Source organism: Pteropus alecto, unplaced genomic scaffold, assembly GCF_000325575.1.
Source record: "Pteropus alecto unplaced genomic scaffold, ASM32557v1 scaffold97, whole genome shotgun sequence".
NCBI classification, from domain to species: Eukaryota; Metazoa; Chordata; class Mammalia; order Chiroptera; family Pteropodidae; genus Pteropus; species Pteropus alecto.
The window spans coordinates 5,543,362-5,557,462 of record NW_006439713.1 but is presented as its reverse complement, the minus strand read 5'-3'; positions in this window follow the sequence as shown (position 1 = coordinate 5,557,462).

The following is a 14,101-nucleotide window of genomic DNA, read 5'->3' as shown; positions in this document are numbered from 1 at the left end:
GGGACCCAAACAAATAACTAAATCAGCCCATGGCGGAATGGAAGGGCCGGTCCTCGGAACAGAGACAACTATAAGACTGGAACACCCTTCCTGACGAAGCCACGTGGCAAGGGCCTTGAGGGCTCCATAGACGCCAGCTGGCAGAGGTTAGCATCTGATTCTCTCTCCTGTCTGTGCTGTGGATGGTGCATGAATCTGGAGTCATGAGTCAATCACTGAGCTGTGGCTGCAAGAAAAAGAATTTTTGGGGGGGAAAAGATGCAGCCCACCAGGAAGCTGGAATGCCTGGGGTGCTGCTAAAATGCAGTACCCCTGCTATATCCACAGCAGAGAAGGTTCTGTTATGCCTTTTAGTGAAAGGTATAATTATGTTTAAGAAAGAATGAAGGAAAAGAAAAAACATGATTTGAAAGGGGTAGAGGTCTTCTGAATAAACAGACTTTATGAACTGCCAGTGGGGAGAAAAAAACTCAGAATCTGGAGAAGAATAATTGCCTATAATCAAATTATTTAAAGATAACTGGGGAAAATGAATGTATTTCTCATTGTATTTTTCTACACACATTTTAATAAAATTTAAATCATAAAGCTTATACAATTTTATATCCTGCTATTTATATCGCTATTTCACAGGCAGTTTTAACATGTGATCAAAATTTCTTGCAAACTTTCTTTTAATGACTGTGAAATATCCTATCGTGTGGATGTACCAAAATTTACATCATGTGCATGAATGTTGGACGGCTCGCCAAATGCTACATAATTTTAAATATCTCAGTAATGAATATCTGTGGTAAAAACTCGGTTTGAGCTTCTCGTTACTTTTGGGAAATTCTGGGCAAAGGGTGTGAACTTTGTTTTCAGGCTCTTGCTGTGAACACGATGAAACTTCCAGAAAGACCATTCCGGCTTACACCTGCCTTAGCAATGGCCAGCTGTATCCACATCATCGTGCCCTTGGCGAAAACGGGCTTAACCACAAATGATCTTTGCTAATTTGAAGTGCATAATACCATTATGATTTTAATTTGCATTTCTCGATTTGATTTTCTCAATTTTGATTTCTAAGTGCTCGGAAAACACTTTTTCATTTGCTCATTGGTTGTATTTCTTCTGTAAGTTGTCTTCGTATCTTTTGCCTATTTTACTATTGGGATTGTCACGTATTTCTCACTGAGTAGTAAGAATTCTTTAAATAGGATGATCGTGTGGGGAAGGAGAAAATTTCCCCCCTTTGTTCCTCTGGCTGGCCTAAGAATTAAATTGAAATGAAACAGATTAACAGGAGAAAATAACCAAATTCAATTACGTGTGTTAATATGGAGCTCCACGAGAATATGAGACCTCGGGACAGATGAGGAAGTGAAGGCTTATCTGCCATCGTGAGCTAAGGAGAAAGGCAGGAGGTGGTTTGGACTTCAAAGGGGAGGAAGAAGTATACCTCACTTGGAGATAGAGGAGCCCACTTTGGTAAACAAGCGTTTGCTGGGCCATCTTCGACAATGGGTCATAGAGAGGACTTTGATCAAAGGGGCCTTGCTGGGTTCCTCCCTGTCTGTCACATTCAACTAGGTCATATTCAACTATAGTCATCCGAAATGCTGGCTCCCTTCCTAGAGCAGGCCCTCGAATTGAATTCTTTTAGGCTGTTAAGGAGAAGGTCAAAGGTTCTTTCTAAATTTTTTGTTCTTTAACAATAACCAGCTTAAAATAATCAATATCTCAAAAAAAAAGACATATTTTGGGGTGACACACTCCGTTCCCTCTTAATCGCTAACCGCGATTTGATTTGTCTGTTACATTTGATGCAAATAATTTTCTAGTTTGTCTGCCTAACGATGTCATTTATGGTATTTGTGACACTCAAATGTCTTTGATTATTTTTATCATTATTTGTGCTTTTTTAATATAAAATTAATTTATGCTTAAAGAAGTCTTTCTCCTACTCTGTTTGCTAGATATTCACTTCTGCTTTCTTATGTCATTTTTGAAAAGGTTTTATAGAGGGCTTAGAGAAATACAGAGTTCAAGAATCGTTGCAATTTAAGAAACCAGAATTTGGAGAGTTGGTGACCAGTAGCCACCAGAGCAGTGTTTGTGGGTTGTGGCTGCTGCAGATTGAATTCGTAGGCATTCAGAAGCAGGGAAACTCACACAGTGTCATCTCAAGTTGGTTTGGGGGTTAAAATTGATGTCGCTGATTGCTGTTTGCATCTTCCAGTCACCAAAGAACGATCAGTTCTACTCTCTTGAATTTGGAATATAAAAAATACTTATTCTAATATCCATCTCCGCCTCTTCCACATCTGTGTCCTTCTCCTTCCTCTCATCTCTCTATTCACCTCTCTTTTGTATTGATTTATATGTTCTGTCTTCCATATCTATCCATCTAGCTTCCCTATTAATCTTTTGATCAACAGATCTACCTACCTACCTACTTGTTGTCTTCCATTGATATTCATCCCTTTAATATCTGTGAATCTATCTTCTGTAGCTATCCATTATCTACATCTATTTCATTATTTTTGTCTCTATATTTCCCCAATAATCTAAAAGGGTGTCTCAAATTTTACATTATTCGTTCAGGTTTCTACAGCGTTGGTTCTCTTTCATACTATTTCTAACAAGGGTTTTAATCAGCCTGTTGTCATTTTTAGCTTTCTTGCAAACCTTATTCATTTTCCCCTTTCAGATGTGCCCACATTTCAACCTAATATTTCTTTTCATCTCAGTCTCGTATATTCTCACCTCATTCTCAATTCTGTCATGAAATTCATAGCCTTGCATTACATTAAGAGCACAAAACAGACACTTTCTGAGGTTGTCTTCTCTTCTTGGAGGTAAAACGTTTTATCTTAATATGCTTTTCCTCTGCTGCTGTGCACCAAATTCTCTGGGTCTCCAGTCTACCAATCGCCCTGCAGATTTTGGACTTGCCAGCCTCCACAATCGCATGAGCCAATTCCTCAACTCTCTCTCTCTCTGTTTCTCTCTCTCTCTATCTCTTTCTCTCTCATATGCACGTGCACACACACACACACACACACACACACACACACACGCACTAGGGATATTTGGTATCCCAGGAACACAAAGGAGAAAGTTTTGAGACAAAAAAAGTTTGACCTGACGAATGTAGCTCACTGGCAACCTTGACATTAGTCACGGAGAACGTGGTATCTTATCATTTTACTTGTGTTTATTTGATCACTTGTGAGATTCCCGTTTTTTACAATCGTTAACCACGTCTAAGTTCTTCATAACTACAGCTTTGCAGAAATTGAGCAGGACCTTTCTTCTCTGATCTGTGATCTCACTTTGGCAAATGCCTTTGGTGCCCCATTCGGCAAACAAATAAAATGCCGGACAGGGGTAAATGCTGCGATGAAAACAAAATAAGCAGAGAAAAATGGGACCGACAGGGGCTGCCCTCGTAGTCAGGGTGCTCTCTAAGGAAAGGCTATCTGAGCAGAGATCTAAGCAGCTGATTGAGGGAGGGTACTATCTGGGATGAGATTATTGCAGACTTAGAGAGCCCTAGATGCAAAGGCCCTGAGGCAGGAACGGGCAGTTTCCCAGCCTGGGACAGGCACTAAATGGCAGCGAAAGGAGCTTGGGAGTCAGCTATGACAGGTTCTTATCCCAACCCTGCCATTAACCCCTACTTCAAGTGGAACAATCCCCATCTCATCTTTCAGGATCAGTTTCTTGATCTGAAGAACTATCGGGTAGATAAGTGATTCTTTTAGGTCCTGACCCTCTCTCATATCTTATAATTCCAGAGATGGAGGCACTGTTGTCTTTCTCATTTTTTTCTCTCAGCAGGGTTTCGTTTTCAGTGATTACAGTTTTAGATTTGACCACATTGGCTTATTACAATTCTACTTTCTAACGTGTATAGAAATGTTTTGTATAGAGATTAAACTTGGGGGGGGCGGGGCGGGAACTTGGTGTGATGTAGAATGCTTTGTCTGAGATGAGCGAAAAAGTTTACTGTCCTCCCATCAGGCTGGAGTTTGGCATTCTGTGAAGAACAAGACCCAGCAGGACACTGTTTTTCCCAGAGAAATGATTAGACTACAAGAAAAAACTGGAGCCATGTAATTTATGGCATCGTGTTAACAGTGAGCAGAGTCAACACGCAAAGCCATCCCTGCCAGATAAGAAGTTGCTTTGGAAACGAACCTCACACAAATCACAGACACAACAGCACATGGATGGAGACCGCATTCCCCTTTGTCATTAGACAATTAAGAGCTCAGGAGGAAAAGCAAACGTCTGAGTTCTCTTTAACGACTGCTACTCAAATTAAAGGAACGCTTTTGCTTGATTCTTTGCCAGAATACTTTTTAGTTCACCCTGCCTGAAAAATAAAGAAAACTGGCACCAAATGCAGTCTTTCCACACACACTTACTCCCCCAACTCCCCACCCAAAAAAAGAATTAGAAATTCAAGCATGGAGAGTAATAAGCACATGGTAAATATGTGAAAAAGGCCATTTACATGATAGACCCAGGCGTGGTGGACGGCCCTGTACGTGAGGGGATTTTCTCGCTTCCTCTGAGCTAACAGACTGAGTAAACCCTGAAATTATCTTGCTCTAAAACCTGGATAGTGTGTCTGGGAGGAAGGAAGTGACCTCTTCAGATTTCCTCCAGTCCTGTTCACAGGCCTAAGGTCGAGTCTGGAAGGGCTGGTGGATTCTTAGCATCTCTCCTGAAACTGTGGGAAGGTGATTATAGGATTAAAATTTGCATGCAAAGCAATAGATATTCAAACCCATCTCCCCCACCTCCCCCACCATGTAACAGAGAAGATAAAAGCTGTTTCCTTTCAAAGCTTCAGGAGAAAGATGGGGGAATCAGCCAATATGTAATCGTAGAGTGGAGCACTCTGAGACGGGAGAAGGCAATGATATCCAAATATCAATCTGCACTTAGAAAAAAAAAATTTAACTCCTGAAAAACTACATTGAAAACCCCGAGGGCTGTCCTTGCCTAATGCAGTGGTTCTCACGGGAGGGAGGGTGTGGATATCGACCTCACCCCCAGGGGGAACATTCGATAATGCCTGGGGAGAGTCTCGGTTGTCACATCTGGGAGGAGGGATGTGACAGGCATTGAGTGGGTAGAGGGTACCAGGGACGCTGCTGAATACCCTGCAATGCCCACAATGAAGGGGATACAGTGCCAGGGTCCACAGTGCCGAGGCTGACATGTCCTGGTCAAAGGAGTCTATTCTGGAGCTTGCCCAGCGTGTCTACGGAGGATGCTCATTCACAGGCTTATCTAGAGCATTCCAGAGGACTCCCACCCTCACCCTGGAAGAGAAGCCCCAAGGCTTTACCTTGATTAGCTTAATGCTGGGATGGCCTGGCCCTCTGGTGACAGGAAAGCAGGCCCATCCCAGGGAGAGATCTTGTCCACAGCTAATTGACTCCCAAGAGCCTCAGAGCTGCTGTGTTTGCGGTCAAGGAGAGCCAGTTTATGAGGCAGTTAAAACCTATCTGTGTCTTCCTTTGTAAATAAATTGTTTAGAGTTCTCAGATTTCGATCTCAATAGTTACAAACTTTATCAGGCTCTGCTCCAGTGTCGTTCCAAATAAGATCCTGCAATTATCACTCAGTTGCCTCCCAGGAAATGAGACAGCCAGGCGCCATTGGCATGGCCCGGGGACAGCGTTCTGCTCAGAGACACCTATGGGAAGATTCCAGACCTGGTGTTGTCAATAGGGCACCTGACATTCTTCTTGATACACGTCTGTGTGTCCCAGGACGTTGACGTGATAAACTGACTGCCTCCTGTCTTACAGAACCTTTTGAAAAGGACAGAGCTAGGGGCTTACAGCCCTGGGACTGCTGCCGGCTATGGCCGAGGCCACGGGCTGCACTGCCCTTGGTGTCTTGGGTACTTGGAGGCCAGGTGAGGGTCAGAGGATGACATGCTATCAGATGGTCAGCTTGGGACACTCGGGAGCCTTTTATAAAAAATCACATACTTGGCCTTCCAATTACTTTAGTCTATTTAAGGAAAAAAAGAAGGGGAAAAAAAAAAACCATAGCTATACCATAATTTACCAACCATATGACTAAAAATGGTCGGAATTGGCCACTCTGGGCCAATGTTTCTCAATCTTTTTTCTCATTATCATCTCCACTGAGAAGTCTTTTTAGAACTTTTTTTCTTTTTCTGATTGTCTCTCTTCTTTGAAATTTTGGTATAACCTATATACTACATATGCGGAGTATACGGTGGTATTTGGAGGGCCACACGCCTTTGTAATAGCTTAGACGTCTTTGTCCCTGAGGCATAGCCCCATTGAGAATGCATGGGCTGTACCAAATCTCCACATCTGATTTGTTTTTGACAGTAGCCACTATCAAAAAAAGAAAAAAAAAATCATTTAAGAGCTTGAAAATTATGCTTCACTTATTTTTGTGGTTCTTTGTGAGATTAGGAAGAAAATTAAAATAATCTGCTGATAGATTAATCACTTAATATTTGCATCCATTCTTCTAGCCTTTACCATGAATGCATTTACTTATAAAATTGATTTATACAGCATACACTTTTTGAACTTGCTGTTTTTACTTATACTGGGAACAAATTTTCATATAATTACATAACTTTTATGACATCCTTTTTATGGATGCATAATAGTCCATCATAAATATGTAGATTATCTAATTTAGTGAATCTGTTTTGTTGACTATTTAGGCCACTTTTAATGTATCTCTATTTAAAAATTCTACAGAGAACAGATGCAGCTAATCCTCCATTATTTCTTTGCATGCATTCATAGTGCAAAATATTAAGACTTTTTGCCTTTTTTTTTTTTTTTGGCACACTGATAAACAATTAGTTATCAAGTGAAAAATCTCTCTAAAGATTAAATAAAGCGAATGACAGATTTTTGTGTGTGTGCAATGTAGACTTTGCTGCTGAGCTCAAAGCAGTGTAACCCTAAATGCTGCTCTAAGAACTTGTACTTAGTAACCTTCCCTCCCACTGAACAGAGGAGCCTGGCCTTTCCATAGGGTCTCTAGGTCCCTATTAACGCTGCCCTGGGTATAGCAGAAGCCCTACAGGGTTTGCCAGTACAGGTCACTGGGGGGAGCACAGAAAATACTGTTTCCAGTGCGTCTGAGTCAGTTCAGTCAATTACTATCTGCCCTTCCTCTTGGAGTCATCTCTCCCGTAAGATGCCCTGGTTCCTACATTGTTGCCAGCTATTCAGGCTCAACGTCTCCCCCTGCCCCAACCCAGACCTATGAATGGACCACCAGCCTTCCAAATGAGAGTCACCCCACGAAGCTGCCCCTCTCCTTTCTCAGCTCCATGCCCTCTTACCATGCTTTTCAGGCAAATACCTCTTGAAAACTTGCCCCAACACAAACTCCCAGGATACCATATTTCCACCTGTTTGCTTTGAAAATAATTTGGAAAGCTATAACTGCCAACATACATGTGCTAAGTTTCCATCTTACTTCTAGATGTTCATCAAATTCCACTCCAATCTGAATATTAGCAAATGTTAAAACTAGATGGCTACAATGTTTCCACTGATCATAAAGAAAGACGCTCCGAGTGACAGTCACATACGATGTGATTAAATTGTTCTGCTGTCATTGTGGTAACTGTGTCCCACAGTAAAATGTATTTAGCTGCCTATTAAAGTCTGCCTGGATATTTCCAGTGCTTGTGGCAGCAGAAGCCAAAACAATTTGGATGTCACTCCTATCGGATGTAACTGTTAATATGACGGTTTACTTTGCATCGCAATCTCATTCTCTGATGAGCTGTGATTTTTCAACACACATATTCGTTTTCCTGCCGTATGAGTCACATAGAAAGGGAAAGACTTCTTCCGTGAGCTTGTTCGCTGCCTGCGGAACTGGCAGAAGCCTTCCCAGGTGTTTGCGTCCAGGCCTCTGTATTCAGTATCGGGCGCCCACGGAGTGCGCCGGCCTCTCACCCAGGGAAACCAGAAGTACCATAAATGGAGAGAAGCAGCCATTGCTTGGGAACGGAGGTGGGGATGTTATTGTTACCGATTATTGCGTATCGCTTGCGTTATCCTTCGTGCCATCATCCCTGGAAGAGAGGGGGCTCGACTGTTTAGGAAGAGCCCATCAGAGTAGTCAATTTTGATATTTGTTTGTCTCTGCGGGTTTTGTTTGTTTGTTTTTTAACTGTAAAAGGTATATTTGTGAGAGGAGGAGAATGAAGTATGAGGATTCTGGTTTAGCTCTGACACCTGACTTATCCGTCATTTAACGTTCTAAGCCTCCTCCAGTACCTGTGCTTATGGGGCCAGGTGTTAGAGATTTCGGAGATGTGTAAGACGCGGCTCCAGCCTTTGAGGGTCTCACTGCCAAGAGCGCGGTCCCACTGCGTAAACAGTTAACAATCAACTCACAGTGGAGCATTATAAGATAAAAAAGAGAGGACTCAGACTCAGACTCGGTGTGTGAAGTTGGGGGAAGTGTGGGGGAGGCTTCGGAATTATGCAGAAATGAGGACGAGTTGGCCACAGTCGAAACTCAGAAGGAAAGAAAATTCAAAACCACCCCCAATTATTTTATCTCCCGGCTTCTTTTTCACAAAGCTGCTTGTCTCTCACTCCACAGAGTATTGTAGCCAGTAGAATGTGAACACGGGCAGCATAAATTTTTATGGATTTGTAATTCAGCGTTACATTCGGAATCATGCAAGTAGCCTGGGAGGTACAGAGAACCGTGACCTAGGTATAAATATAATTCAGCGGATAAATACCTTTTAGAGAAAGAATATCAGAGAAAAAGAGTTTCTAATACATTTCCCCAATGCTTTCTCACTTTAAGGAAACTCTAAATTGGTGGCCAGTCCTTAGAGGACAAACCTTGTCCCATTAAAAAATAAATATTTGATCTCAGGTCATGTTATGGGCTGACTGTATTCCTATACTGAAGCACTAACCCCCAGTATCTCAGAATGTAACTGTATTTGGAGAGAGAGTCTTTAAATAATGAAGTTAAAATGAGGTCATCAGTGTGGGCCCCAATCTGATACGGCTGGTGTTTAAAGGGGCGATTAGGACATAGACTCAAATAGATGGAATAGCATGTGAAGACGAAGGAAGAAGGTGGCACCCACGGGTCAAGGAGAGAGGCCTCAGAACGAAATCAGCTGCCGACACCTTGACCTTCGACTTCCAGCCTCCAGGACTGTGAGAAAGGAAGCTTCTGCTACTTGAACCCCCGTCTGCAGTGCTCTGTTACGGAAGCCGGCTAACCCACGTGGTGCTTCAGGAAGGGGTCGTGGGAAATCTCCAGGGCAAAGACTTGCACTTTTGGAGAGAAAAAAATAATTGTGAGCCCTAGAGTCTGGATCCATAAAGGGATATCTGTAACACAGGTGGCAGGACGGGACAGAAGCATCCTTTGGGGGGCACGTGCGTTGATGCTTATATTGAGGGGAGGGGTCCTGTGATCTAAATAGCTGAAGGTGGATGCAGGAAAGGTACTGAGAAGGCAGGGAAGAGCAACGTGTCCCAACCCGAGGGCGCGATGTGCTCAGCGGACTCCCATCCCAGACTTACAGCCTCAGGACACGGGTTCTGAGTTCAAAGGCCGAGACTCGAGGTATGGGAGACGTGAGAGAGAAATGGGACTTTGGAGCTCAGCGCCTGGGGACATCTGCTGGCTGATGAGCCAGGAGGTTAAAGGGATGGCAGATGTGTCCAGGTGTCGCCCAACATCTAGTGATGGGCCTTCCTACCGCACAGACCAAAAGGGCCTGGAGGCGAATCAGGAGGGGCGGTCTGTGGGAAGCTGAGACGACAATGGGGCGTAGATGCCATGAATCCCCCTCGAGACGAGGTCCCCGTGACTCCTTCCGTGGGGTCTGTGTGGTTCCCTTGAGGCTTGTCGACCAGCGGAAACAACTGAGCTCCCTGGACGACATACAGTCCAGAGGACTTTTTTTTTTTAAGTCTCTTTTAAAGTGACTTTACTGGAACAGGGCAAACGACAACGCGAAGAAGTGTAGGCCGGCGGGTCCCGGCGTTCAGAGACCGCGCCTTCTTTCTCAACCTTGGGTAGAGGTGGGGGGCACCAGATGGCTCCTCCGGCAGCACCCGCAGGGAGACGTCACAGCCCGCTCCTCCTCGGGCGCTCCGTGGACACGCGGGAGAATAAAAAGGCTCTAAGGACGGGCATCAGGTGAACGTGAGGTCACTAGGGGAAGGGAAAGCCTGGTGTTTCTATGGAAACTTCCTTGCGCCTCTCACTCTCCAATCTCGGATCCGGGGGCAGAATGTGGCACCACACGATGGTTCTCGAGAAGCGGCATCGGGTCGGTCAGCATGGCAGGTGTCATCGGCCACTGAGATGCTGGAACCGGCATCTCCCCCAGTGGACACTGAGGTGGGGAGAGCGAGGGACGGGGGCCTGGGAAGCAGGCCTGGGCTCAGGTATTCTTTCCTGTCAGCAGAACATCTCACCTTTGTTTTTGGAGGGACAGTGGCAATGCATGCAGCCGAGGGCTGGAAGGCACCCGCCCTCGATGCCGTTTTTAATCTAAGAACTGCTCACTCGTGAGGGCTGGGGAGAACACAGTCCTACTACGTTCTCCACGTTCGTTTGAGAATGAATCGAGTGTGATCAGAGAAAAGCCCAGTGACCTCTGTTTCGAGGCGTAGACCTTCGCATGTGCGGCACGAGGCACGAGATGGGTCCCAAGTTGCTCAGAGTATCAAACCCTTGCTTTATGCTAAAACTGGACTAAGACCGTGAATTTTACATTTGCTCCAAAATGATCTCTTTTTTTTTAACAGCTTTGCCACTACCCCCGCTATGGATGCTGATATCTAAAATGCCACTTTCTTCTGAAGTTCTTCTAGACACTGTAGCATTTAGAAGAATAAGAGACTAATCAGCTGAGAGAAGGAAAAAGAAACGCGTGTCTGTCTAGGTCCGGAGCTGGGTGCTCGAGCTCTCATTTGAGGCAGGGACAGCCACCGCGCCCGCAGCTCTGGTTAGGGTTGAGAGCCTCCCGTCAGGACGTGAAGGCTGCTCCCCCCTCGAGGGCAGCCAGCGCTGCTCGGGGCTCGGTAGTCACCTTCTCCTCCCACTTGGGCTCATTTATGAGAGCATCTCGAAGAATCAGTCATGGGGAAAGGGGAAATCACGGAGTGACAGCCCCACCACTCGGAAAGTTCTCTGCCGCCCAGGGCCTGTCAACTTCACAGCCCTCCCCCAGGGGAGGAAGTCAGCCCGACCCAGCTGGAAGGTGGGCTGCTGCAGGCCTGATGGCCCCCGCCCCCGCCCCTGCCCTGTCTATGTTGATTGCCACACAAAACTCTCTTGCAGGTGCTGGTGCTCTAGGTTAAATGGGTCTCCGGTGGTCCAGGGCTGCCAGCAAAGGCCAGACCACAACGATCAGCGGGCTGGTCATCGACCATAACCGTATACAAAACCACAAGTGTCGGAGTGCCCTCGAATACATCCGAGACGCTGTGTATCTCTTTATTAAAGGCTGTCAGGGTCTGTTATCGCATGTCTGGCCCTCGAATCCCAGCTACGCCCGGCTGCTTGAGCGCAGAACCGAACCGGGCTCGCTTGCAGAACACCGCAGAACCCAGAAACCCAACCCGCCGGCAGGAGAAGCAGCTTTCTCCTCTGAATTGATTTTTAACTACACTTGAGTATTTGAGCTTACAGGGATAGATGGCTGTAAAATGTTTTAATTATTCATAAATACAGTATTCACGGTGTGTGGCGTGTCCGGGCTCCTTCCCTTTAACGAACCCGGCGTCCGTCACGGCGACCGTTCCTATTAATCACAGGTCTGAAGGTCGGCGATGGAAGGGCTCGGAAGCTAAGTGTCATCCTTCATGGGCTTTTTGACACAGATCATGCTCTGTTCCTGGTTTCGGTTTCTCGAAGCAATTACGTCTGTCACTGGGATGCCGTTTCAAGTTCTAATGCCCGTTTGCTAAGAAAACAACCCAATACACGGAACCCACGCTTACAAAGAAGTCTCTGCTACAAGGCAACCCAGACGGAGAACTCGGCCCTGACGATGAACTTGGCCCTGACGACCAGGTGGTGTGGTGGAGACTGGTCTGTCTGATCGAGGGGACTTGCTTCCTACTCTAAACAACAATCCGACTGGACGTTCGGCCAGGTTTGCCCGGGATTTTCCCGGTTTAACGTTGAAAGTCTTATGTCCTAGAACATTCCCGGCCCTGCACAAGCCAGCATGGCTGGGTGCCCTACTATGCTAGATTCAGTCTTTGGCTTGAACACATGCTTTTAAGACATCGCGTGTAAGATGTAAGAGGGCTACCAACCACAACACACGGCATGAATTAGATGGCAGAAGGCCAGACAGTCTGTGCCAGGGGCCACCATTCTTACTAGATGCCTCCTACCTGTTGCCACCGTCTTTGAGTTTTCAGTAGCTGGAAGCTGTCTCGGCAGTTACTACCAAAGCTTCAGGAATCCCCCGGCCTGGCCACCTTGCTCCCCGGCAGCACCCTCAGGCTGGATGAAGAACAGAACCGTCCCTCTAAAACAACTGACGAGATGAAAGCCGCCCAGCCACCCTATACGAAGGTGCAGACTGCTCTGGCTGAGCTGGGGGCCGCTGGGGAAGGGGAGGCTCCCTAGCCCACACACAGGCCTGGAACAGCTCTGGGACCCCCCACCCTCACCTTCCCTGCTGCCGGGGTTCTGTGCGGCAGGGGGAGCAGGGCGGGGGAATCTGTAGGACCTGCATCGTACACACAACCTCCTGGACGGCACGGCCCCCGAATGCCCAGGGACCGCCAACGCGATGCCTTTGACTCGACAGGAGGAAAACAGAAAGCGGTCCGATAAACACTTCCTTTCACCTCTGTGATACCTTTTGAACAAAAGTAGAATAACTAAAAGGAAAGATTAGAGAAGAAATCGGGAGAGACTAATCGATCTTAAAAAGAGACTTGTTCTTAGGTCGCTATGGTAGAAAAACCCTTTTCTCCTATTTTAATAGCATCTTAAAAGGACACATCAGTAATTGTCCTTGCTCGCTAAGGTTTCCACATAAGTCAGTGATGAAGGACTGAGATGCGGCCTCAGTGACACCTAGTACTGGCACGTGGATACCTTCACCTTTGCCGAGAAGAAACGAATGTCATTTTTCCTCCTTTAATATACCCAGATCAGGTTAGAATAAGGAGCGGTCAGTAAATGCTTAACATCCAGTTCGCAGGAGGCGAGGCGGAGCCCGGATCTTTAGGGTTCGTGGATGTCCAGGGTATAAATCCTCTCACCACTGGGAGAGTTCAGGGTGCCGACGCCATGTCACTGAGCCGAATGGGAAAGAGACGTATCACAGCATTCTCCAGGGCGGCGGCGGCTGGATGAGTGAGTGGACTTCAGCACAGAACGCAGGCCGGGGGAGCAGGAAGCCTGGCTGGAGCCTCGGTTCTCAGCTCTGGCACAGAAGCGTCTCCGTAGGGGAGATTTTTAAAATCTTGATGCCCAGCTAACACCCCACTGCGATCGGAAGCTCCAGGGGTGGGACCCACGCATGCGTGTTGGTTAGAACCCCTGAAGTGACTCCAGCATGGGCCCACGGAGCACAACCACTGGGCTGCTTGCTTTGATTGCAATGTAAGGTTCTCTGTAGGTGCAGGTGATTCAGGTCAACAGGTCCCTAGTCCTATGTCCGGCCAGTCTACACCACTGAGTAAGGACACCTTTTGGCTCCTCTCATCATGTCAATCTCCTCTATATCCATATGAAATGTACTTTGTATTTTCTCTTTTGGGGGGGTTGGGGAGGGTGGTGTTGGTATGAAAGTAAATACGGAGCTACGTTGACTTATGACGGAGCTACATACTGAGAAACCCATCATAAGCTGAACAGATCATAAATCAAAAATGCATTTAATACACCTAACCTACCAAGCATCATAGCTCAGTCTAGCCTAACTGAAACGGGCTTAGCACACTTCCGTTAGCCTGCAGGTGGGCCAAACCATCTAATGCAATGAGTAGTGTGGAGCATCGGTTGTTTACCTGGTGATTGCGGGGCTGACCGGAAGCTGTGGCTCGCTGCCCCTGTCCATCAC